Source organism: Dermacentor andersoni, chromosome 8 (genome assembly GCF_023375885.2).
Source record: "Dermacentor andersoni chromosome 8, qqDerAnde1_hic_scaffold, whole genome shotgun sequence".
Taxonomy (NCBI): domain Eukaryota; kingdom Metazoa; phylum Arthropoda; class Arachnida; order Ixodida; family Ixodidae; genus Dermacentor; species Dermacentor andersoni.
This window is the reverse complement of record NC_092821.1, coordinates 40,628,184-40,652,681: the sequence shown is the minus strand read 5'-3', so window position 1 is coordinate 40,652,681 and position 24,498 is coordinate 40,628,184. Positions and strand designations below refer to the sequence as shown.

The following is a 24,498-nucleotide window of genomic DNA, read 5'->3' as shown; positions in this document are numbered from 1 at the left end:
GGCTACAAACTTCGGTAGGCCCAGACATAAGCGAAGCGCTTCCCGTTCCAGCAAAACTAGTGTGCGTAGCTTGTAAGCCACCGCGCCGGAGAATAACACGCAGCCGAACTCTAGTATAGGTCCGATATACATGCGGTAAATCATTGTGAGTGTGTCTCTACGCATGCCCCATCGATTATTGCTTATTCTTCTTAATATCCCCATTGCACGAGAAGCTTTTGAAGTTATATATTCAATGTGCTGACGCCAATCAAGATTTCCATCATAAGTAATTCCAAGGTACTTGATTCTTTCCACTTGTGGGATAGTGGAGTGGCGGTATGAAAGGGATATAGTAACTGGGTCTTGTAGGGGAAAGACAAGAACAGCACTCTTATTTACATTAAGGGACAAGCGAATACTCTACAGCCATGCTTCTAGCTCGCATAAGTATTCCTGTAAGCATTCGTACAGTGACTGAATATCACTTGCTGAAGCAAAAACGCTATATCGTCAGCGTAAACATACGTGCTTACATTTTGATGATAAGGAATGGAGATGAGTAGGATGTTAAACAACAGCGGGGACAAAACTGCGCCTTGAACAACCCCGCACGTTTGTCTGCATTTTCCCGATGAAATTCCACTTTGTGCACAGTAAAACTCCCTGCCCTGCAAGAACTGTGCAGTCCACGTCACGAAGTAGTCCGGCAATCCAATATCCTGCACCCTCTTTATTAATAAAGGGCATTCCACACTATCATATACTTTAGAAATATCTAGTGTATCTAGGGCAGCCTATTGTTTTTGGTAACGAGCCAACTGAATTCGGCTTTCTAGGTCGATATGTGCGCACCAAATCTACATCCCTGGTCTAAATCCAATTTGCCAGGGGCTCAATAATTCTCTCGTGGTCACAAAGTTAACCATACGTGCGTTTAATAACCTTTCTATTAATTTTACAAAATTTGATATTAGAGAAATAGGCCGAATATTGCCTAGGACAAACCCTTTCGTTTGGTCTTTCAGCAGAGGAATCACTTTCGCAATTCTCCACACAGGAGGGAATCATGCATATTGTACTGAGTAATTTACGGCATCTAACAAGCCGTTAGGAGCGACTTCAAAGAGAAGTTTAATCATCTTGGTAGTGAGTCCGTCGGGACCTGGGGCTGCAGCTGGCAAACAGGAAACGGCTTGGGACAATTCTGCCACAGAAAACTCTTCGTAATCTTCTGAAGTGCCCTGTCCGTGAGGAGAGAAGGGAAGAGAGGTAGCGAAGCGGGTCTCTAACTCTCGCGCGATTACATTCAGAGAGTCAGCTTTTTCACTTATGGTTAAAACTACCGACTCCCAGTGCAAGGGGCGTGGAATCATTTTTCGGGATCTTAAAAACCGAAATAATTCATGCTTATTATTTGCTTTTGAAAGGAATTCGAAATGTCGGACATTGTATTCGTCTTTTGCCTTAGTCACCGTTCTTTTAAATGTTCCAGCAATAAATTTATAGTTGCCCCAGTTTTCCGGAGACTGGTTATGCATGAGTTGTTTCCATGCAGCCTTACGTAGCTTGTAGTCCCCGGAGCAATCTTCATTCCACCAATTTGTAGAACCAGTGGTTTGCGTGCCTTTAAGTGGAACTCTGATCTTCTGCATGAAACATCAATGATTGAGCAAATATCCTCAGGTTTCAATGGAGAATTTTCCATTGATTTGAAAGTGGTCTGCAAGCATTTTTTAAATGTACGGTAATCCACAAAAGAGTGGATTCGAGCCTCCACGGTGGATTGCGGTCCTGCCACTTCAAGTACAACAGGAAAATGATCGCTGGTTGTCCCGACATTCACCGTTTCCCATGCGGATGTGGGAAGACCTGAACCGGAAAATGTAAGATCCAGCACAGATCTAAACTGTCCGCGAAGAAATGGAACTGATCCCGAATTTTGACACGAAAAGTTATTCGTCGGGCAGCTCGAACCTGAGCCTACTTCCTGATGTCCAAGCGAACGTTTACTGTTCTTCCTTAAAATTTTGGTACGTATCCACGAGTTGGGGATTAGCCATGGCTCTCAGTGGAAACATATTATGAACGTCTTGCTTCCTGTAAAATTACTGATCTGTACTATTCGTAGTTTACTGTTCTTTTTTTTTAAATACGTCTTTATTTTTGCGTTTAATAGGCGAAGCCTTGCGTCAGAACTGTTCTTTCTTTTTTGTAGCAGCTACCACACAAACTTCTTCGTCCTTGGCGTTCAGCGTTACTAGCGTGTGGCAATATATACAGGGTGTCCCCGCTAAAGTTAGCCAGAGTTTAAAAATATGCGTATGCCACGTAGCTGGACAGAAACAAGGTAATGTTGATTGCCATCGCTTGGAGATAGTCAAATATATTTTTTTCACTCCACCTATTCGATAATTAGTCTTCATTATTAAACTTCTCAAATTTATAATTAAAAAAAGTGCCAATGAGCAAAGTGTAGAGCGACATGAAAAACTACCGATACAGCTTTCTGTTGCTCAATACGTGCTACGTAAAAGTGTTTTTCTGAGCGTGAACGAAGCCCGCGAATACACGCAAAGCGCCTCAAGCGGCAAGTCGCGCGACAATCATCATTACTTTGGTTCTGTCCAGTTACGTGGCATTCGCCCATTTTTAAACTCTGGCTAAAGTTAGCTGGGACATCCTCTATATGTGTATACGCCTCATAGCACTTAATAGACTTTTATTGCAGGGCACCGCTGTGAAGCCTGTTGCTTTGTGTCGTCCTTTCCGTGTTTGACGCCTTGGCTCCAACATAAGTATACTGCCCAGCACTCGTTCATCGTAAACACATGAGGCTACAATAAATGATAGGCGTACTGTGAGAGGTTCTCTTATCTGCCAGCTCAAAGTTTAGAAATGGATGTAACGAGCGGCAAATAGTACCGTAATGCGCTGAACTTACTTAATAATGTTTGCTTTCAACTCTGCTTTGCAGCGGGCGTCACCTGTCCTACGCATCTAAAAAACTGCACTGACGGACAATTGCTCAGCTGTTTTATTGGCGATAACGGTGGCTACTGCCTGTGCACATGCAGTAAGTAATTGTTTTGAACTAAATACCATCGGTTGGGTACGTGCCTGTTTGAAATTGCTATTATAACTCATTGTATCTTGCTGTTCTCTTTATGATAGTATTTTTCCCCTCCCCTCTTTAATGCCATTGACTTTGAGGGTAAATAAACAAACAAATAAATAAATAAATAAATAAATAAATAAATAAATAAATAAATAAATAAATAAATAAATAAATAAATAAAAGCGAATCAAATTGCCAAAGGCTAAAAAATATTCACTAAACATAATGTGTGCTAAAGGGCACATCGGATTTAGTAGGTTGCAGTGTTCTAGAGTTATTTCAGAGCGTCCTAGAAAAAGGATAACGTCCTTATCGTATTTAATTCCTTGTCCCGGTTTACTGGCCCTACATGCTCTCTTTTTTGCAACGTAATTGCTAGTCATCCTGTGCATATTGAATGCCAGGTACGAAAATCTTGAACATTTGATATGCAATAATACACACACGTATAGCTGTGAGTATGTACTTAACATTTGACAACGTTTTTTTTATCTGGAAAATGATTATGAGCCGCAATCCGAACACTTGTGTGCGATTAACCTTCCTGCCTTTCCTAAAGATATTGTTACAGGGATGTTGGGAGTATAGACAGACTGTATTTGTAATATATACACAAGCAGTGGTTAAGATGGCTGACCAGCAACAACACGCACCAGCCAGCGTCTCGCGATCTTCTTGCTTTCTCTTCTTTTATCCTTCCGTAACAGGACCCCTGGGGGCTTAAGCGCAGTCTCGGCGCACGTTAAGGGAAGAACTGCGAGCGAAGTATGGCTTCAGCCGCGAAACGCGCACGATGCTTACAGGCGTCGGATTTGAGGATGGATCAAACGGTAACGGCGAGATCTCGTAATTAACGCCGTTAACTTGACGTAGGACTTCATAAAGCCTTGTGTAGCAGGAGAGAAGCTTCTGGGAGAGGCCGACCCGACGGCATGATGACCAAAAGAGCACCCAAGCACCTGGGGCGAACTTAACATCGCGATGGCACCGCTCTTAAAGTTCTTTTTGCATACGCAGCAAGGCTAATAAACGAGATCGGGCGACTTGACGCGCCATGTGAGCGCGATCGATGACTTCACGAGCGTACTCAGTTGCAACACGTGGCACAGAAGGTAGGATGGTGCCAAACGGCAATGTATGGTCGCGACCATACAAAAGATAAAAGGGTGAATATTCTGCGGCGTCATGTCGGGACGAGTTATGCGCGAACGTCACGTAAGCCAGCGTGGCGTCCCAGTCGCGGTGATCGTTGGAAACGTACATCAACAGTATCTCTGTGAGTCTCCGGTTGAGACGTTTCGTAAAACCGTTCGTTTGTGGGTGGTAGGCGGTGGACAGCTTGTAATCAGTGGCACAAGAGCAGAGGGGGTCGTCGACAACTTGAGACAAGAACGAGCAGCCGCGGTCTGTAAGTAACTGTCGAGGTGCACCGTGGCGGATAATGACGTCGTGGAGGAGAAAATCGGCGACGTCAGTTGGGCAACTAGTTGGCAACGCCTTTGTTATCGCGTAGCGTGTCGCGTAATTAGTAGCGACGGCGATCCAGTTATACCCTCTTGTTGTCGTCGGAAAAGGGTCAAGCAGGTTCCCTCTAAACTTTTCTTTCGCCTACGCGAAAGAGACTTGTAGTTGACAATAAATGAAAATTCTTGGAGCTGCAGATCCCAGCGACCAAGCCATCTTGGCGGGTCCCGGAAGGAAGACAGCCAGCAGAGGGCGTGGTAGCCTGTAACGAATGAAAACGTGCGGCCGTACAAATATGGCCAGAACTTGGCGGCAGCCCAAACTAAAACCAAGCACTCCCGCACAGTGATGGAGTAATTTCTCTCCGGAGGTGACAGCAGGCGGCTGGCGTAAGCTATCATGCCTCGATACCATTCTGTTGTTGGGCGAGAACAGCGCCGATATCGGGGCCGCTTGCGGCAGTGTGGACTTCAGTCGGTGCAGATGGATCAAGGTGGGCAAGTTTAGGAGGGGCGGTCAGAAACCCTATGAGAGCGGTGAATGCGTGAGCCTACTCCAGGCCCCATGAGAATGGAGTGTTCTTCTATAGAAGATCTGTCAAAGGCTGAGCAACGTCGGCGATGTTTTTGACGAAACGGCGAAAGTGAGAACACAGGCCCGACGACGCCGCGCACGTCAGAAGCAGAACGTGGCACAGGGAAACTGCGAACGGAGCGAACTTTTTGCGGATCTTGTTGCACACAGGATGCGTCAACCAGGTGCCTTAACACGGTAATCTGACGGTGCCCAAATTGACATTTCGTGGAGTTCAGTTGGAGGCCGGCTTTTCGGAAGACCGCAAGAATTGTAGCGAGTCGGGTAAGGTGGCTGCTGAACGTGGGAGAAAAACAATAACGTCGTCAAGATAACAAAGACAGGTGGCCCATTTGTAGCGTCGCAGATAACAGCGCCTTATACGTTGAAATGCCGGAGAAGCATTTCATAGGCCAAAAGGCATGACTTTGAACTGATATACACCATCAGGTGCAATGAAGGCCGTATGCTCATGGGCGATTTCATCAATTGAAATCTGCCAGAAGCCGGATCGAAGATCAATAGACGAGAAATATTTAGCTCCGTACAAGCAGTCCAAGGCGTCATGAATGTGTAATACTGGGTAGACGTCTTTTCGCGGGATCTTGTTTAAAAGGCGATAATCGACGCAAAAACGTGAGGTATGGTATGGTATGGTATGATGAACTTTATTTAATGTCCTGAAGATCAACCCTTAGGTTGACGCAGGCGGCTCCCACGTCGGGACAGTAAGGTTTAACCTTACCGCCGTATCATGGGCCTTCTGGACGGCCTGTACTTGATCGAAAAGACCTCCACTGTGTAGGACTCGCTGCCACCAGTCTCTCTCCTTGTCACAGTCTGTGAAAGTCACAGGACACTGCCAAAGCATGTGATCCAGAGTAATGATGCCATTACACTTCTCGCAATTGATTGGTATCTCTATTTCAGGATATATCTTGTTAATAAAGTTTGGACTTGGATAAGTTCTTGTTTGCAACAGTCTCAGAGTCACCGCTTGAGCTCTATTGAGCTTAGCGTGTGGCACTGGGAATTCCCTTCTGTTCATGTAATAATGCCTCGTGATTTCATTATATGTTAGTAATTGGTCCCTGTTCTCCTCCTGTATATTATTAAGGTCCTGGTCGCGTAGTGCACGGATAGTAAGTCCTCGTGCAGCTGCGTTAGCCATCTCGTTTAAATCCTTCCGAGATGGATCGACAGACCCCATGTGCGCAGGAAACCAGCGGATTTCGATCTCTTGGCTGTCCAACTCACCGATCAGCTGGGCAGCCCTTTTGGTTACAAAGCCATTGGTAAAGTGTCTAATAGCCATCTTAGAGTCACTGTAAATCTTCGTCCACTTATTATTCCTTAAAGCCAATGCTATCGCTACTTGCTCCGCGACTGTCGTGTCTTTAGTCATGATTGTAATAGCATCCCGAGTGAGACCATCTGCATCTACTACTACTGCCGTAAAGGCTTTCTTTCCTCTGACCCACGCAGCATCTACAAATGCCGCATGTTCTCTGTCCTGTTCTATCTCTTGTAGGAGAGCTTTGGCCCTTGCCTTTCGTCTTTCCAGGTTGTGCACCGGGTGCATATTTCTGGGGAAAGGAGTCGTCTTGATTACCTTTCTTATGCTATCTTTTAGTTCTACTGTGCCTTCACCTGAAATTTTGGATTCAATTGGGCACCATCCTACCTCTTCTAGTATTGCTCTACCTGGCCTTGTTCCAGAGAGCCTCTCTCTGTGGGCAATTTGCTGAGCTTCAATTATCTCGGCTATTGTGTTGTGGAGCCCGAGTTTCATTAATTTGTTATCCGGAGTGTTAATCGGTAACCCCACTGTTGTTTTGACTAGCCTTTTAATTAATCTGTTCAACTTGTTTATCTCTGTCTGTGTCCAAGTGAGCATCCCAGCTACATATGAGAAGTGACACAAGGCGAAAGCGTGGACCAGTCTCATGGCGCTCTCCTCTCCCAGCCCTCTGTGTCTGTTAGTGATTCTCCTTAGCAGTCTTATTACCTCCACAGTCTTGCTTGTGATGTGTCGTATTGTTCTTCCATTTGCCCCGTTTGCCTCCAGGAATAACCCTAAGACTCTAATGGATTCTACTTGCTTAATAGATTCGCCTGCCTTCGTGGTCAGTACTAACCTGGGTTCTTCCTCGGGAACGTATCCCCTCGGTTTTCTACCCCTTCTTCTGTTCTTGAGTACAAGGAGTTCAGACTTATTAGCAGAGCATTTGAGTCCCATGCCTTCTAAAATAGACTCTACCTCATAAATGCTCTTCTGAAGTCTGCTTTCCGCATGTCCCATACTTCCTTCAGCGGTCCATATAGTCACATCGTCTGCATAAATGGTAAAGTGAATGCCCTCTATCCCTTTTAGTCCCTTTGCCACTTTTGACATGGCCAGGTTGAAAAGCATAGGTGACAAGACCGACCCTTGTGGCGTCCCTCTGTCACCGAGATCCATCTTCTTTGATTTAATATCCCCGAATCTAAGGTGAGCTGAACGATTGCCAAGAAAGGTTTTGACCACTTCATAGAGTTTTCTCCCCAATCCCAGTTCGGAAATCACTTCAAGTATTGCTATATGCTTAATTCTGTCAAAAGCTTTTTCGACATCCAACCCCAAGATAGCTCGAGTGTTTTTTGGTTTAGCTAATAGCAGTTGATGTTTGATTAACAACATGGCATCTTGTGTGAGGTACCGTCTTTTTTTTAACAAGGACGACAGGCGAAGCCCAAGGGCTCACTGTTGGTTCGATGACGCCTTTGCGGAGCATTTCGTCCATTTCTGATTGGATGACTATACGTTTAGTACGTGATACACGATCGGACGCCGACGAATAGGATTTGCGTCTCCAGATGTTTGGCCTAAGTCCTGTTGCCGAAATCAAAGGTATCACTGTACGATTCGAGCAGAAGACGTATGTCTGTGGCCTATGCAGAAGTGAGGTCAGGTGCAATCATGTTCGCGAAGTCATCCGTAGGAACCGGAACGCTGGCTAAGAACATACAGGCTGGATGAACTTGAGGGCACAGGCTGAAATTCAGAAGCGGAAGAACGACGCCGTTATTAGTAACCGTGACCAACGTATGTGGAAGAGCAACGTTCCGGTTGAAAAGCACGTGGACGATAACGCAAGAAACATATTCACCGTCAGGAACCTGTGGCTGTGCGGTCCAGGCGACGTAAATGACTACTGCGGGTAACAGACGCACATCTTGAAGCGAGCACAAGTGCGTTGGGGTGGTGCTCGGAGCATCGGCGAGTTGAGGCAGTTCTAACTGAATAACGCCGGTTGCGCAATCGATGAGAGCAGAATGATTGGATAAAAAGTCCAATCCAAGGATAACGTTGTGAGGGCAGTTGTCGATCACAGCAAAGAGAACAAAAGTAGGGCGGCGAGCTATATTTAAACGCGCAGTACAGATTCCAAGAACAACCAGCACGCCGCCGTCGGTCACACGAAGCACTTGCGCAACTGCTGGGGTGAGGACATTCTTTAAACGTCTACGTAGCCAGGCACTCATCACAGATACGCGGACTCCAGTGTCGACGAGTGCTTGTACAGGTACGCCGTATATTTTAACATCAATTACACTTCTCTCTATGGGCACAGACATAGGGGGGGGGGAGAGAGAGAGAAGGGAAGAAGGAAAGGCAGGGAGGTTAACCAGACTGAGTCCAGTTTGCTACCCTACACATGGGGAGGGGAATGCGGCGTGAAAGAGAGAGAGAGAGAGAGAGAGAGAGAGAGAGAGAGAGAGAGAGAGAGAGAGAGAGAGAGAGAGAGAGAGAGAGAGAGAGAGAGAGAGAGAGAGAGAGAGAGAGAGAGAGAGAGAGAGAGAGAGAGAGAGAGAGAGAGAACTTAGGTGTAGGATGTCTATAGTCGGGCACTCAAGTCTGTTGCCTTCAGGTAGTGAAAAAGCGCTCGAACTGCTTTCTGCGCTAATGAACTGTGAGGCCAGGCTCCCAAGATCTTCGCTTCCGTAAATGGCCTGTCATCCAGTCTATTCAAGGCACACTCGAGAGTCTCACGTTGATTATCGAAGCGAGAACAGTGGCACAGAAGGTGACTGATGGTCTCTTCACACTTGCATTTAGCGCACATTGGTGAATCCGCCATTCCAATACGATAGCTGTAGGAGTTGGTGAATGCTACTCCTACCCACAGCCGACACAGCATGGTTGCGTCACGTCGTAGAAGATTCGCTGGTAATTTAAGTTTCAGTGATGGGTCGAGGCTGTATAAACGACACTTAAAGAGTTCTGTGGTGTATGCCAGTAACTTAACGTGATGGTACGAGCGAGACTACGAAGCTCTCTTGCAGCGTCGACTCTCGACAAAGGTATAAGGAGTGTCGGTGAGCCAGCCTGGGCACGTCGGGAAGCGTCATCGGCGAGGTGATTACCAACGATGCCACAATGTCCCGGCAGCCACTGAAATATGATATGATGTCTTCGTTCAGAAGCGCAATGGCAGGTTTTGTTGAATTGTGACACCAGCTGTTCATAATTGTCACGTCGTGAACTTCGCAAGCTCTGGAGGGCTGCTTTCGAGTCACAAAATATTGCCCATTTGTTGGGCGGTTCTTTTTCAATATATTCTACAGCAGCGCGAGGAGCGGCCAGTTCGGAACCTGTAGATGTGGTTACGTGTGATGTCTTAAACTTGATGACGACCGACTGAGATGGTAGAACAACGGCGCCCGTAGAATTTTCCGAGACGGAACCATCCGTGTATACATGGATTCGGTTAGCGTATGAACGATGCAAAAGTTCCAATGTGATCTGCTTGAGAGCCGTGGTGGTCAGGCTAGCTTTCTTCACTATTCCTGGAACAGCAAGGTACACAGGAGGCTTTTTCAAGCACCACATAGGGGATGGCGTTCTTGTTGCGGGTGAGTGCCTCAAAGACAAAGAGTGCCGGTTAGCCGCAATTGATCTGGAGAACGCTGCCTTGGGTCTTTTCTCAGGCAAGCGAGCGAGATGGTGGTCAGGTACTCTGGATATATGGCGAACATGCGCCCGGAGTGCGTCGACAGCTATATAGGTCAATATTGGGTGGTCTCCCGCGGTGGCAATTGTTGCCACAGTTGAAGCGTTTCGAGGTAGCCCCAGACATGTTCGAAGGGCTTGGCCTTGAATGCTCTGTAGGACATGGTTGTTAGTTTTGTCAGCATTGGACAGCACTGGTGTGCTGTATCGCAAGTATCCTAGGAAGAGCATCTTGTATAGTTGTATGTATATGTATGTCTGTATACTCAGACATAGGATTTGCAACAGTAGTAGCAATGCAGCAATATAGTATGTCTGTATAGTACAGACATAGGATTTGCTACAGTAGTAGCAATGCAGCAGCACCTCGGAGAGCTGCATTTCTTAGTTTACCAAAAGGGTGCGCCGAAAAGCCACAGGGGACGAAAGGCAACGTTGTTGCGGCGAGCGGGAAGATGGGCGACATGTTTGCGGTGAACGAGACTGCTGTCCGTGCGGCGATGGTGAGCGACTGTACCACGTGTTCCTAGCAGAAATGTCGGTGCTGTTAGACTCGGCAGTGGGCGAAACATTGTGGGAATTTCCATCAAAACGGCTAAGGTTGGTCGGCGTGCAAGCTGTTGAGGGCCATGAATTGTGACAGCCTCGGACATGACCATTGCGGCGACAGGTGAAACATATCGGCTGGTCGTCCACAGTTCGCCAGTCAGCCGGTCAGCCGGGTTGCGATAACGCGGAGAGATGCGTCGGGGGCGGAGGTATCTGTTGCATCGGTGCGCGTTCCTGACGTTCGTATGATTTTTCCGCACGGCCCATTTCAGTCCACTGACTCAGGTAACGAGATCATGACACTGCGACAAGACATCAATTGCTGCCGGGAATTTGTTGCTTCCATAGTTCCGCAAACACATACAAATGGCGACTGCAGTTTGTGCTCTGGATCCTGCAGACAATCCTACAGTCGCCGCAACAGCTGTCGGACTCTAACCCTCTTCCCGAACCGTTCAGTGAGCCCGCAACGTGGCACTCGCTTGGCACAGCCTTTCGGCGCTGTCACAAAGTGCTGCACACGCCCATGTGCCTGCCCCTGAAACGACGACAGGGATCACCAGTGGTGACGAGTGGTTCTGTCGGTACTCCACGGAGCCTAGTTTACGCCACCGCCACCACCAAGAGAGCCAAGTTCATTCTTGATACTGGAGACGATGTCAGTGAGCTGCCTGGAAATTCTGTCGACGACACCCTTTCAATCATCTACCATCTTCAAGCGGTGAATGCTACGAGCATTTCTCTGTATTGACGTAGATCATTGTCAGTAAGCCTAGGCCTGCATCGATCATTCCGCTGATTTTCCTCGTTGCCAACGTCAGCCATATCACACTCGGAGGAGATTTCCCATTCTCACTTCTCTCTTCTGGTTAACAGGTACCGGAAATGCTCAACTCCAGCACCCGTCTATCAGTCACGGCTACTTCTTGTTGCCTCTACTCATTCGTTTTTGCTCTTTGTGTGCCAGTTCCACCACCAAACGACGATTTGCTCCGAGAGTTTCCCTCAACCGCCGCAGAACCAGACTAGACTAAGCCTAACAAGCATGACTTCGTCCGTCGCATCGTCAACGACCGACCCATGGCACGCCACGCCGACTTGCTCCTGAATCGGACAGCATTGCACGTCAGGAGTTCGAACATATGGCTGGGATCAGAACTGCACGCCCGTTATCAAGCACCTGGCCAGCGCCTTTTCTCATGTTTGAAAAGGAGGGGACTCGCCGCCCTGTGAGCATAACCACGCCCGAAAGTATTCTAGACTGCTCCCCCTACCCAACATCTAAGACTTCACGATGGATTTGCGTGAATGCACGATATTCTCTAATCTCGACCTCTAGAAGGCATACCACTAAATTTTCGTTCCTCCAAAAGACGTTCCTTAGACCACCATTGTTACCAGATTCAGGATGTTCGAATTCACCTGCTTGTCCTTTGGCCTTAGAAACAACGTGCAAAGTTTTCAACGCTGCACAGATGTCATCATTTGTCGCCTATATACCTTCGTGTTCGCCTACGTGGAGCACATCCTGGTCGCCAATGGCTTGCCTTCCGAACACTTTCGGCACCTGCGCCTCCTCTTCGAGCGTCTCACCGAATATTGCCTGATTATCAGCGTGGCCAAAACGTGAATTTGGCATCTTATCCTTGATGTTTTCGGATCAGTTGGTTGACGCCAGCGGTATCCGTCTCCTTTTCTCTAAGGTCAGATTCATCACTCAAATTACCATGCCCAGACTTACTGCGCCAACTGCGCTGCTTTATGGCACTCGCGAAATATTTCCGCCCTCTATTCAGACACCGTGGCCCAGGTTCTCTAATTGCTTGGGCTGTGAAGTATGTGTTCGGGGTCGTGATGACGTCGTGGTCATTGCATCGTCGTCATTCCAGCTTTGCCATCCAATTCCAGTTGTGCCATCGTCATCACCCCATCGTCGTCGCACAGTTGTCGCCATGGCATCCTTTGCATGCTGTTGTTTTATTATAGTCATCACTTCAGTAACGTGATCCCATTGTCGTCATGCCGTCGTCGTCATACCGCCTTCGTTGTTCTATCCACGCCAATTTTGCATCATGGTTTTATTAATGCAAAAGCATTAAGTGGCTCATGAGGCAGAAAATCCGTCGTTGGCGGCTGACCACACGATGGTACAAAAAGGCTACAGGCTACAAGCTCTCGCCCTTTCGTGTGATTAGAGCCCTCGACCTTGGGTGCGAATTAAGGCGAAGTTAATTAAGCCAGAGTTTCTTAGGATATAATTAACGCACTCGAGCCCACTACCCTTGGTGGATATCGCACAATCGCCCTTTGGTGTTAATTAAGGTGAAGTTTAATAAGGTAGACTTAATTAGGCCCCTCTAATCCACTAACTTTGGTGGGAGTCGAACCCACGACGTTGAGTTGTGGCATAATGTCTAAGCATCGCGCTGTGGGTACAACGTTTTCGCATTGATCGACGACGTAGGAATAACAAAGTGCTCCTTAAATTTCGGGATCATACTGTCGTCACTATATTGTGAGTATGTCACCGATACCATGCCGTCATCGTTAGACAGTCGCTACTCTGCCTTCATTGTCAAACCGTCATCGTAATGTCATCGGGACCGCGCCATTATTGTCACTCCAGCATCGTCATGCGACTCTCGTCCTGTCGTCTTCGTCACGCCATGATTGTCACGCAGCTTTCGGAATACAGACGTTGCGACTACATTGTCATCATACATCCGTCGTCGTCTTCACGCCGATGTCATGTCATCGTCGTCACTGGAACGGCCTCATGGAGCCGGCATCATCTATGCGTTGTCGTACCATCGTCAGGATGTCGCTATCGTTCCATTGTCATCATCACTTCTTCGACATCCGGACCCTCGTCATGCCGTCGTAGCCATATCGTTGTCGCCGTGCCATCGTCTTCACGCTGTCGTTTCACGATCGTCATGACTTCAATATCGTCATCCCACTGTCGCCATGCCGCCGTCGTCATACCACATTCGTCAATCCATCGAGGTCGATTCTTGTTTGTCATTCTAACATATCAGACTATTGTGATGAATTTCGTAGTTAGGCTGCCGTTGTCATGTCATCGTCGTCATCGCGTCGTCGTCACATGGCCGCTATCATGCATCCATTGTCATACCATCTTCGGCCTGCCGTTTTTGTCGTGCCATCGTCATCATTTCCACTATCTTCATCCGGTGGTCCTCTCTCTCTCATCATCTCATTGCCTCTGTTTCGTCGTGATTACGCTGTCACCGTTTATACCATTGCCATAATTAGGAATCGAAATGCCATTGTCGTCACGTGATCGTTCGTCCCTATAGAACTTTGTTGTTCCATTGACATCATTCCCTTTTCGCCATTCCGTCGTCACAACGCTGGCTTCACGCATTCGTCGTCGTGCCTCCACCATCATAGGCGACCTTAGCAAACGAGCACCATAGCAGAGTGGGTCGATATTGACTTCTTTGGAACCCAAGCAACGAAATTCTCAGAATTACCATTACATGTGTTAGATAAACATGTGTTCAGGAGTATCGTCGTGCGCTACATAGCCCGATTACTATTCGCATTACCGTCGACAGTGATCTTGAAATGAGCTCTGTGGTAAGTTATTTTTCTCCAAAAAAGTTGACTCGCCATCCCGGTTCTGCTAAAGTGCATGTCCAGCGAAGCTGTTGAAAACTACCAATACAACTGCTGAGGGGTGTATGCAATGCTTAATTGCTTAAGAGGAATGGTAGTAATGGTAATTTTGGCAGCACGTCACTGCTGGTCACATTGTCATTTTTTCCCTTCGCCGCTCCTCGTGTTCATGCTGCTCCTAGGGAGTCCTAAGTATGCGCTGCCTACATATAGCGGTGCTACAACAACAATGAAGTCAGGCGCAAGGTTGGTCCTTCCACATAAGAAAGGCTAGATACATCTCTCTCCGCCTCGCAACCAGCCAAGCATTTTGGTATTTCCTAGGATTGCCCTTCGTTATTTTCACTAATACCAAGCCTTAAGGACGGTTTTAAGTAGTGCGGGCGGATGTAAAGGCTGTAGCTTTCATATTCACCCACACTACTTAAAGCCGCCCTTGAAGTGCCCGTCCTTGTCCACTTCGTTCTTTTGTGTCCGCGTATGTTTTGTGCTAAACAGTCATAATAAGCTGCACGACCAACTAGACCAAGAGTCAGTCCTGCTGAAGTATCCTTAGAGCCCACGTGAAATTCGCCATCTGGAATTCCTGCCTGAATTCACAGCATATATTTAGCACGTGAAAGGCCTAGACAACATTACTTCTTACAGTTTCCGTCAAATCTGCAAGCTCGTCAATGATAACTCCACGGTCCAGCAGCTTGCCGTTTTGCAAGAACCACACGGAGGCCCACAAGCTCTCCCGTTGTCTCATTTGACCTCTCTTCGCCTGCAGAAAATGTACTTTACAGACCCCGGCCTACAAATTGCCTCTGATGTATATGTCGGTTCTGGCCGTGAGCGTCCGTACGTGTCTCTACCTCTATGACGACTGCTGAAAAGACAGCCCTGAAGCCAGCACCAACATCGCTCCGGACCATCGACTAAGCCGCAGACGACAGAAGCTGCCCCCGGAGCAGGGTCTTCTACCGGAGCAGAGCAGAAGGATCAACACCAAGTCAGCGTCAACGACAAAAACAGAGTCGCCATCAACGGTAGTGCTTCAGCAATCCAGGGAGCCACCTACGTTCCGCGGAGTTTCATCGGAAGACTGGAAACCTGACTCGAGACATTCGAGAGGCTGTAAGCCCATAACAAGTGGAACCCTGAAGACAACCTACGTCACGTCTATTTTTCATTGGAAGACTCCCCCCGGATTTGGTTCGAAAATCGGGAGTCCTTGTTAACGACATGGCACCTGTTTTACATCAAGTTCATAAACATTTTCACCAGCGTGGTCAGAACAAAAAGGGCCGAACTTCTACAAGCCCGAGCGCAGCTCGCTAACGAGAACGTCGCCGTATTCCCGGAAGAGATGACTCGTCTTTTCCGTCACACCGACCCGAAAATATCTGTGAAGAAAGTATGTCTTCTCATGCGCGGTGTGAAACAAGTGCACGTGTCACTATCTACGCCTGCCGTTCGACAATTGTCGATTTCTACATAGGTAGAGTACGAGCAAGATAAACACGCAATGTGACGTAATCACCGACTACATTTATACATTCGTACGCACCTATGACTATGTCGTGTGGTGTATAGTAAAATGACAATCGCATTTGAACTACAGCGAAAAAAATGTTAAATAATGGTTAACTTGGGTGATCATTATGTGGACGCCGCACAGTGTCTACGTAGAGCAAACTGCTACGAGGAAAGTGATTGGGAAATTGGGCTGGTCCGTAAGGTTGCGCAGTCTAACATGACGTATTCGAGCGCGAGCTATCACTAGGAAAGACGAGGAAGTGGCATGTGGCGCGCGCGCCGAGTGTTTCAAAGAGCTGCCTGCCTTTAAAGTGAGATGAGTACGAGTGCGATCGTGCCCTAATTACCATGCGCATCTAATGGCAGGTCTTTATTTGTTGTATGCTGGAGTGGGTATTTAGCAGCAAATATCGATGATGGCTCACTTTTTGAAGTACTAATATTACCGAGCCTGCACAGTATAGGAAAATTTTGGTTAGCATTTCGCAACAGTCACGTTGATGCAAAACATGTCCGATGGTATTTTTGTGAGGCTGTAATTACTTTTCATGAAGTCCATAAAACACAGAGCTGTGTTCGGGAGCAGGTGCCACGTGTAGAAACTGTACTGCATATGAAATTTTTCGAATTCCAACAAGTTCAGCTCATGTTGGGCTAGCATGTGAAATATGTTGTACTCCGTTTGGCATTTCCACTTAAGTGTATTTATATTCATTGAGTTTTGTCGGCAACAAAGACGGCAAGAATGATCGTGACCCAATGGTTAGATCACCCGTCTGCTGTAAGCCATGACAGATATTGGATTCTATCATGGCTCACATATTATTTTCTTTTTCGTAAAGCAAGGCGAGACAGCAGCCTTCCTACCTATCCAACACGAAATGCCAAGAATGAGGGACAGAATGATTCCCATTAAGATGGCTTCAATGAAGCATAGTATATAAATCGCATACGCTTCAGCGCTTTATGTCCGACTGTATCAATTTTTCGGCAAGAGAAACCCTGCTATATTGAGGGCATATAAAGATTGCGTCGAATTTATCGGCACGGTTAACCGTGAAACAGACTCGTTACTGTCTTCATCAACACATCATTCTGTCTTGGAATCCCTGAGCTTGCCAACCCACTGGGCTTTGAACGCAATCATCGGCAGATAGAAGAACCGCCAACAAATGTTTCCAATGTACTCAGTGCTGAAGCTGGGTAAACAGCTGTTACGCTTGCCGCGGCTTGGCGATTGTACGCAGTCGATGGAACATTCTCGTGCTACAGCCGAAACCTTTGCAGCCAGCAACCTCTGCACTGATTAAAGAGGCTCTGAAGGTTGACTACCTAAACCACGATCGAATTTTAAAGCATGTTGTAGTAGGTGCTCCATATCAGTTTTACAACCTGGGGTTTCATAACTTGCATTCAATGCACGGTACACGGATGCGGACGCCGCCTCAGGGAATTGAACCCATGACCTCGTACTTAGGATTGCAACGCCATAATCACTGAGCCACCACGGCATGCACTCTCCACAGATGTGCTGTTTCGCAGACATTTTGACAAATGCAAAGTTCAACGTGACCTTGGGCAAACACATATGTAAGGAAGAGGAGCAACGCAAAGCGCAGCGTAAGACTGTGTGGAGGCAACTCTACCTTCGTGAACATTGTTTAACTGCGCGAACAAACGAACCACAAAGACAGCGAGGGACAAGGACGGGCGCGCCCGTCCTTGTCCCTCGCTGTCTTTGTGGTTCGTTTGTTCGCGCAGTTAAACAATGTTCGCTAATATCTACCAACTCGCCCAACAACAAGTTCTTCTAATCTACCTTCGTGCACGCAGTATCGCAGTGCTCATGCAGAAACTAGACAACTCGAGCAATTCCGCCCGCATGCGAACAGTCAATGAATACCGTAAACACAGAGACATTTGCGCTAGCCGCACAGAAGGGAAAACTTCTTTTTTGAGACCTTAGTCATAGATATTTTCAGCTGTAGTTGGTCTATGGTTGAAAGGGACCAACTACAGGGACACAACAACATCATCAACAAGGGACACAACATCATCTACCAGTGGATACCGGGTCACTGTGGAATTTCAGAAAATGACAGTGCGGATGACGCTGCCCGGTCGGCTCATGATGGTGCCCAGATTACACCCATACCGCTGTCAAGAACAGATGCAGCCACAAGTCTTCGCTCCCTCGCCCGCGAGCTTACACAGAATCTGTGGAACACCAGTGAATTCACGAACGCACGTCTCCACAAATCGGATCCACGTCTGCAACTCCGCCTACCACCAGGGTTGCCACGAGCGGAAGCAACACTTCTGTGCCGCCTGTGGCTCGGCGTGGCATTCACAAACTCCTATTCATTCCGCATTGGAATGGCCGACAGCCCTACTTGTGACACCTGCGGCTGCGAGGAGACGATTGAACACCTCCTTTGTGACTGTCCCCGTTACACAGTGCGAAGAAAAGTGCTCGTGACCGCTCTCGCAAAACTGGACAATCGCCCCTTTACAGAGGAAAAAGCTCTAGGACACTGGTCCAGACGGGCTTCGGCACTCAAGGCCTTAAGGGCTTTGTTGAAGTTTTTAAGGACATGCGAATTGTGCGACCGCCTCTGAACGTTGTAGCGCGTAGTTTCGCGTTACTGTGTCAATTTTCTTTTTTTCCATTTTTTCCTCTTCTTCTTCTTTCTCCTTTTATTCCCTTTACCCCTTTCCCCAGCACAGGGTAGCCAGCCGGTACTTACACTGGCTAACCTCCCTGTCTTTGCTCTCCTTTGTCTCCTCCTCTCTTTTTCAGCTGTAGTAATATTGCTGGGAATGCTCTGTCGATCCCAAAATCTGCCAGTAGCTATTGGGTCCGCTTGTTCGTAATTGCAACGTAGCTGCTGACGACATTGCGAAGGAAAGAGCAAGCGATCTTGAACTATTTTGGAGAGCAGCTCTTTTAATGGCCCGTTCCTGCGGCGAGCGTCGGCGGCGGCGCAAACCGAACGAACAAGGGGCGCAATTCTCGACACGCATGGCGGCTGCACGGCCGCCATTATCCGCCATGTTTACTCTCTGATTGGCTGTCGAGAGGTCACGTGCTTTGAAATGTGTGCCGGGAAGCGGAAGTATTGCAAAATGCAATTCTGCGTTTTCATCAAGATGACGAAACCTGACGTGGAGCTCCAAATTTTATGGACTAATACAGTTTTCTTGGTCCTTGGCAGCTATATTGCGACGTTATCGCTTCAAAAAGAATGTGAGCGGTAGCGTACAGAAGCCAGTGTAATGCACCTGCAATTTCGCGAATATGTGGCAGCGATCCAAGATATGACCATGCCAGCTTGCTGATTGACTGTAGGAATATCCCGTGAGGAGCGTCACAGGAAGGGCTGTTTCGTAAACGTCATTTTGACGATGCGTGACGTTGCGCTGGGCGGCCATTTCTGAGATTTTCCGCCATAATTTGTGGTGTGACGAGCGTCGCGAATTATGCTAATGAGCAGCCATATGCAATGGTAGCCGAGAGAAATGTGCATCGCCACATTTTCCCCGTCGTTTGGCGCCATGAATATGTTTTGTTCATAACGCATGCTCACATTATTTGCATCGCTCTCGGGTGGTGTTGCCATCTGTGTTTGGGGCCATCATTTTTTAAAAGAACGCGTTTATACGAAATGATATTGGTTGAACATAGCGAACTTTCGGCAACGTTGTCCACTTTTCACTGCTGCATTTGTATTGTAATCAAGATTAATGCCTTTTCGCAAAATCAAAAGTTATGACAACGGCGTCATTCTAATTTATAAAAAGAAATGTACGCAAGCCGGCGCCTTGAAGTTTCCTCCCGCGGTGCGAGTAACCAGCGAAGTGAACAAGAGATGGCAGTGCCGGCGATTGCGTCGCGCTTGTGGATATCTCTGGCGCGCGCAACGCTATCGGTGATATTCGGCCGTCTCTCAGCCAGCCGAGTCGGGCTGAGTCACTTGCGTTTCGCGAGATAGCGATAACGTCGCCTAGAACGTGCGCGCATCACCACTGGTAGGTCGCGTATGTTGTCTCAAGGAAACAAGCGCGTTGGCGCCAACATACGATGACTCATTCCATTTCACAGGGACACGCATCCTAGCTATTGAAGTAGACGATGGCTTGTACACAGCAGACGACAGAAGCGAGAAGCGGTTTCGACGGAATAATCATGCGCTTTGAGGCAGCTGCTTTATTTTTACTGCAGAGGAAAACTGTTTTGCTTTACCGAGAACCTTACGTTCAGCGCCTTCATTTCAGTTTCTTAGGCAAAACGTCAAGTTGGAGTCGTGTTACGAAAACAAAGTGGGACCATCAGCGCCATTTTCTTCGCGTCGCGTCTACGTCACCCATCGAAGAAAATGGCGGAATGTCCATAATAGCACCCAAGCACAGCATTGGAAGATGAAAGAGCCAACTCGGAGCGAAAGATAAAATACGCAAGCTGCGAGCCGCGAGCGGCGGAGACCAATGAGAGCGGCACTTCAGTGACGTGCGCGTGGGGAACTGGTTTCATGCGGACCCGCCTGACCAATCGATGCGTATTCCTACCTGGGCCGCTATTTTGTAGCGATGCCTTATGCCTTATTCTATGCTATTCTTATCATCCACCACACACGGCCACCTGATCCCATTGATAATGTGGATAGACCGTCGCTCTGACCACTGACCAAGCGCGAAAAGCCTGAAAAAGCATAGAATCGGAAAAGGCATCGCTACAAAATACCGGCCCTGGTCTCAGCCGGACCGCTAGTTTCTTATTATTCTGTGCTCGTGTAAGCGCTCGCTCGCACTTGTTTGGTTTACTTGGTTTGGTCTCGTTCTCGCTTGTTTGCATGGTCGTGGTTTTCAGAAAACGAAAATATTAAGTTTACAATTCTGTAACTCAGCAACGAAAAACGATATTACAATTCTTTGCATTGCAGCTGATAGTCCATCTAAAGCGGACAAATTCGATATGATACACAAGAATCTCGAAAACCGTAGTAATATGAAAATCCAACTTTTGCAGAACCCTTGTACAGAACGTAGCGAATTCACGTAAAATATAAGTTGACATAGCGAATTAGTCCACTTTGAATGATCTAATGGTGGCCATTTGCAGAACCGCGATATTTGCTCTTCATGCAGAACTAATAATTTCAAACTAGTGCTTCTATTTTTTTCGAACTTATAAATTTGTGATTTTTTTTTTACAAAATTCAATTCCTAAATCTACATTACGCTGTAACAGTCACTAGAATTCAATTGGCTCTCTAAAATGTAACAAATTTAATTAAAATCGGTCAAGGCATTACCTCAGAAAAGCATTTCTACGTTTTACATGGAATAGGCCGCGTCAGAGTTGGGCCCGAGCTAAAGCTTCCTTTTAAGGCTATAGCTGACCAGTCCAGTAGGACTGGTCAGCTGCGTGGCAAGGTAATGGCGAGAATCATTCTTACACGGCTAGAATTGTACCTGGAATTTTACAACGTCTATCCAGAGGGAATGCCTGGCTTTCGACGCGGACGCTATTCAATAGATAGCGTTATTGATGTTGTAGTGTATGCACTGGACCGGGAACACCTGAAACAAACTTCGGCGGCCTTATTCTTTGATGTTAAAGGTGCCTACGACACTGTAGACCATTTTGCAATTCTGGACACCTTAGAAGCTGTAGAGAGTGGTGGACACGCCTTTCGCTTGATAAGCAGCTATTTGAATGGAAGATCTTTCTTTATTTTGACTGAAGGTGGACCAACGCCGTCTAGCTATACCACTCGTGGTGTACCGCAAGACGGGGCACTCAGCCCCACCCTGTTCAACCTGGTGCTCGTTGGTCTCACCGATTCGTTAACGCAAACCCTTCAACTACCTGCATATGCAGACAATATTTGCATATGGGCTTCAGGAGTGACACATGTACAAGTCTGTGCAGTACTTCAGAAGGATTCAACGGCCATGTCAACATAGTTATAACGGTAAGGCCTGGTGCTTTCGCCGGAGAAGTTGCACCCGTTGCTTTTACTCGCAAACCGATGGCCCTGTATGCTTTGCGGATCAATGATGACCCAGATGTGAAAAAAAAACTTAGAATAAAATGTACCCAACAGACGAACACACCGATTTCTTGGTATCATTACTGATAGAGACTTGTCTTTGATCGCTCACGTCTCGTACATGACAAAGCGTGTGGCCGCCATTGCGGACCTTCTCGTGTTTTTCCGCGGGAATTCCTGGGGCGGAATCGTACCATCAATGTTGCAACTAAATAAAGCATTATTTTTGGGCTTGCTTCGGTACAGCTTATTTGTACTAAGAAATACTTGCGCTACAAATATCCGCAGACTTCAGAGTGTGCAAGCCCATGTACTCAGAAATTGTCTTGGCCTCCCAAAAACTACTTCATTGATTGTGACAGTGACCACCATCCGAGACGTTCCTTTCACAGTATACATTGCTACAGATGTCGGGAGAGCACACATACGCCTTACTCGGATCCCCTCACCGAATATTGCTTGTCGTCAGCAAAGAGGCCACATCCTACTTTTGCCAAAAATATTGTAAGACATGAGTACTACTGGCCCTCACAATTCACGCCTGCTACACAATTATCAGACCCATTGTTGTTTCTGCACGGGCCGAAATTGCGATTGACATTTAAGGGCACCAGAAAGAAAGCTGTAGCGCAGTCGCAAGCTTTGAAGCAAGCAACTTTGGAACACGTTTACAAAGTGCGCAAATTCAGACAACATGTCTACACAGATGGGTTGGTAAAACTCAGCAGCTCTGCTGCTGCAGTCATCATCCCAGCAAAATCTGAAGAATCAGATTTAAGACTTCATTTGTTACCACCTCGATGGGTGCAGAACTTGCGGCACTCCGTGCTGCACTTGATTTCATTGATCAGGAACCACCGCAACATTGGACAGTCTTTAGTGATTCAAAGGCAGCCCTTCAATGCATAGAAAGCCCAATGCGCCACGGACCCAATGAACAACTAGCCTCTGAACTTGGACAGATATATCATCGCAGCCACGATAAGGGATACTAAGTAATATTCAATGGCTTCCAGGACATCGTAACATCAACAGCAATGAATACACAGACGAAGCCGTCCGATGTGCACATGAAAATGGTCAAGTTGTCTTGGTTCCGCTTTCGCGAACGGACGTTGCGGCTGGACTGGGATTGATGTCCCGTGATTGTACTTTGCCTCTGTGGGACTCGAACGTTTTCACATGTGTTGTTTGCGTTCGTTGTCTCCGGACATACGGATGCCCCTCCCGCCTGGGTTACCACGACGTGAACAGACCATGCTGTACCGTCTGTGGCTAGGCGTTGCATTTACAGACTCATATGCTTTCCTTATTGCAATGGCCAACAGCCCCACGTGCGACACATGCAACAGCGAAGAGACGCTCACACATATTATCTGTGTCTGCCCGCGATATAGTGCCCAGAGACAAGTGATGTGCAGAGTACTGGAGCAGTTGGACGATTGTCCACTATCAGAACTGAAAGCTTTAGGTCAGTGCTCTGAAAGAACAACCGCCTTGAAGGCCTTTCTAGCTTTACTACGGTTCCTGCCGTGTACGGTGCTTCACGATAGACGTTAAGAACGCCGGCCCCTATCACTCCACATTGTACGTGGTTCTCACTTTCTGTTTTTATCCTCCTTAGCCCTTACCCTCGTGCAGGGTAGCCAACCGGAACTGCCTCTGGTTAACCTCCCTGCCTTTCTATAAGTTATTTCTCTCTCTCTCTTGAAACGGCGATGGCACTTGTGAGATTGCGCAGTCTAACACGGCGCCTCAAGCGCCAGCTGTCACAAGGAAAGACGACGAGAAAGTGGCAAGTGGCGCACGCGCTGGATATATAAAAATGCTGGCTGCTTGCGGAAAGAGAAAAGTACGCGTGCAATACAATTTCGTTTGTTTGTTATACTGTACTAACCAAGGAAATGAAAAAAGATGATGACCATTCGGCTCTGCGAAAATGAAATGGCAGACAAAGCACTTTCCTTTTTGTTCGAGAGCTTTGACTGTCGTCAGCTTTCGCGGCCATTCAATCTTCACAGAGTGTAACGGTCCCCCATATGTGGGCCGATCCCGAAGATAGTGCATTGCGGGGCCTGCCCGCGGCAAAGGTGAAGCAGGCGTTAAGCACTCCCCATACGTGGGCCGATTCCGAAGGTAGTGCAATACCGGGCCGGCACGCGGAAGAGGTGCAGTTAGATCAAGGGCGCGTTACAGGTTCCCGAGCCCACAGGCGTATGTGCTATTGAGCTTGGATCTTTTCTGCACTATCACCAGGTTCGGCCCACGTGATGATTTTTTTCTGACGACGGACGACGAAATAACTGCGGAAGGTTAGTTATATACAGCTTTCACTCTAAAGACAAAGCGATCGTTGCCTAGTGGTTAAAGGACCGGGTTTCTGTACTCCACGGCAGAGGTTGCATTTGATCGCCCACACATGTTTTTGATGCGAAAGTGTCAACTTGCGCATCGAGCGAAAAGGCCGGTGTCTGTCATCCGTAGTAACGAAATGGCAGGCAAATTCCCATGGGTTGCGACGCCACGTCTCGAGCGCGCCTCGACTGAGCAGAGCGGGCAAAAAGTTACACCTGCTGCCGCTATAGCGCACCAGGGGTTGCATGAGC

General features: G+C 47.5%; 1 long non-coding RNA gene across 1 annotated transcript in view; it reads left to right on the top strand.

The window, feature by feature from the left end:
• Nucleotides 1–24,498, top strand: part of LOC129383500 (uncharacterized) — a 78,146-nt gene that overhangs the window by 20,159 nt on the left and 33,489 nt on the right. The window contains exon 3 of the long non-coding RNA XR_011896267.1: nucleotides 2,957–3,055. This is a non-coding gene — a long non-coding RNA (uncharacterized lncRNA). The remainder of the gene's footprint in view (nucleotides 1–2,956; nucleotides 3,056–24,498) is intronic.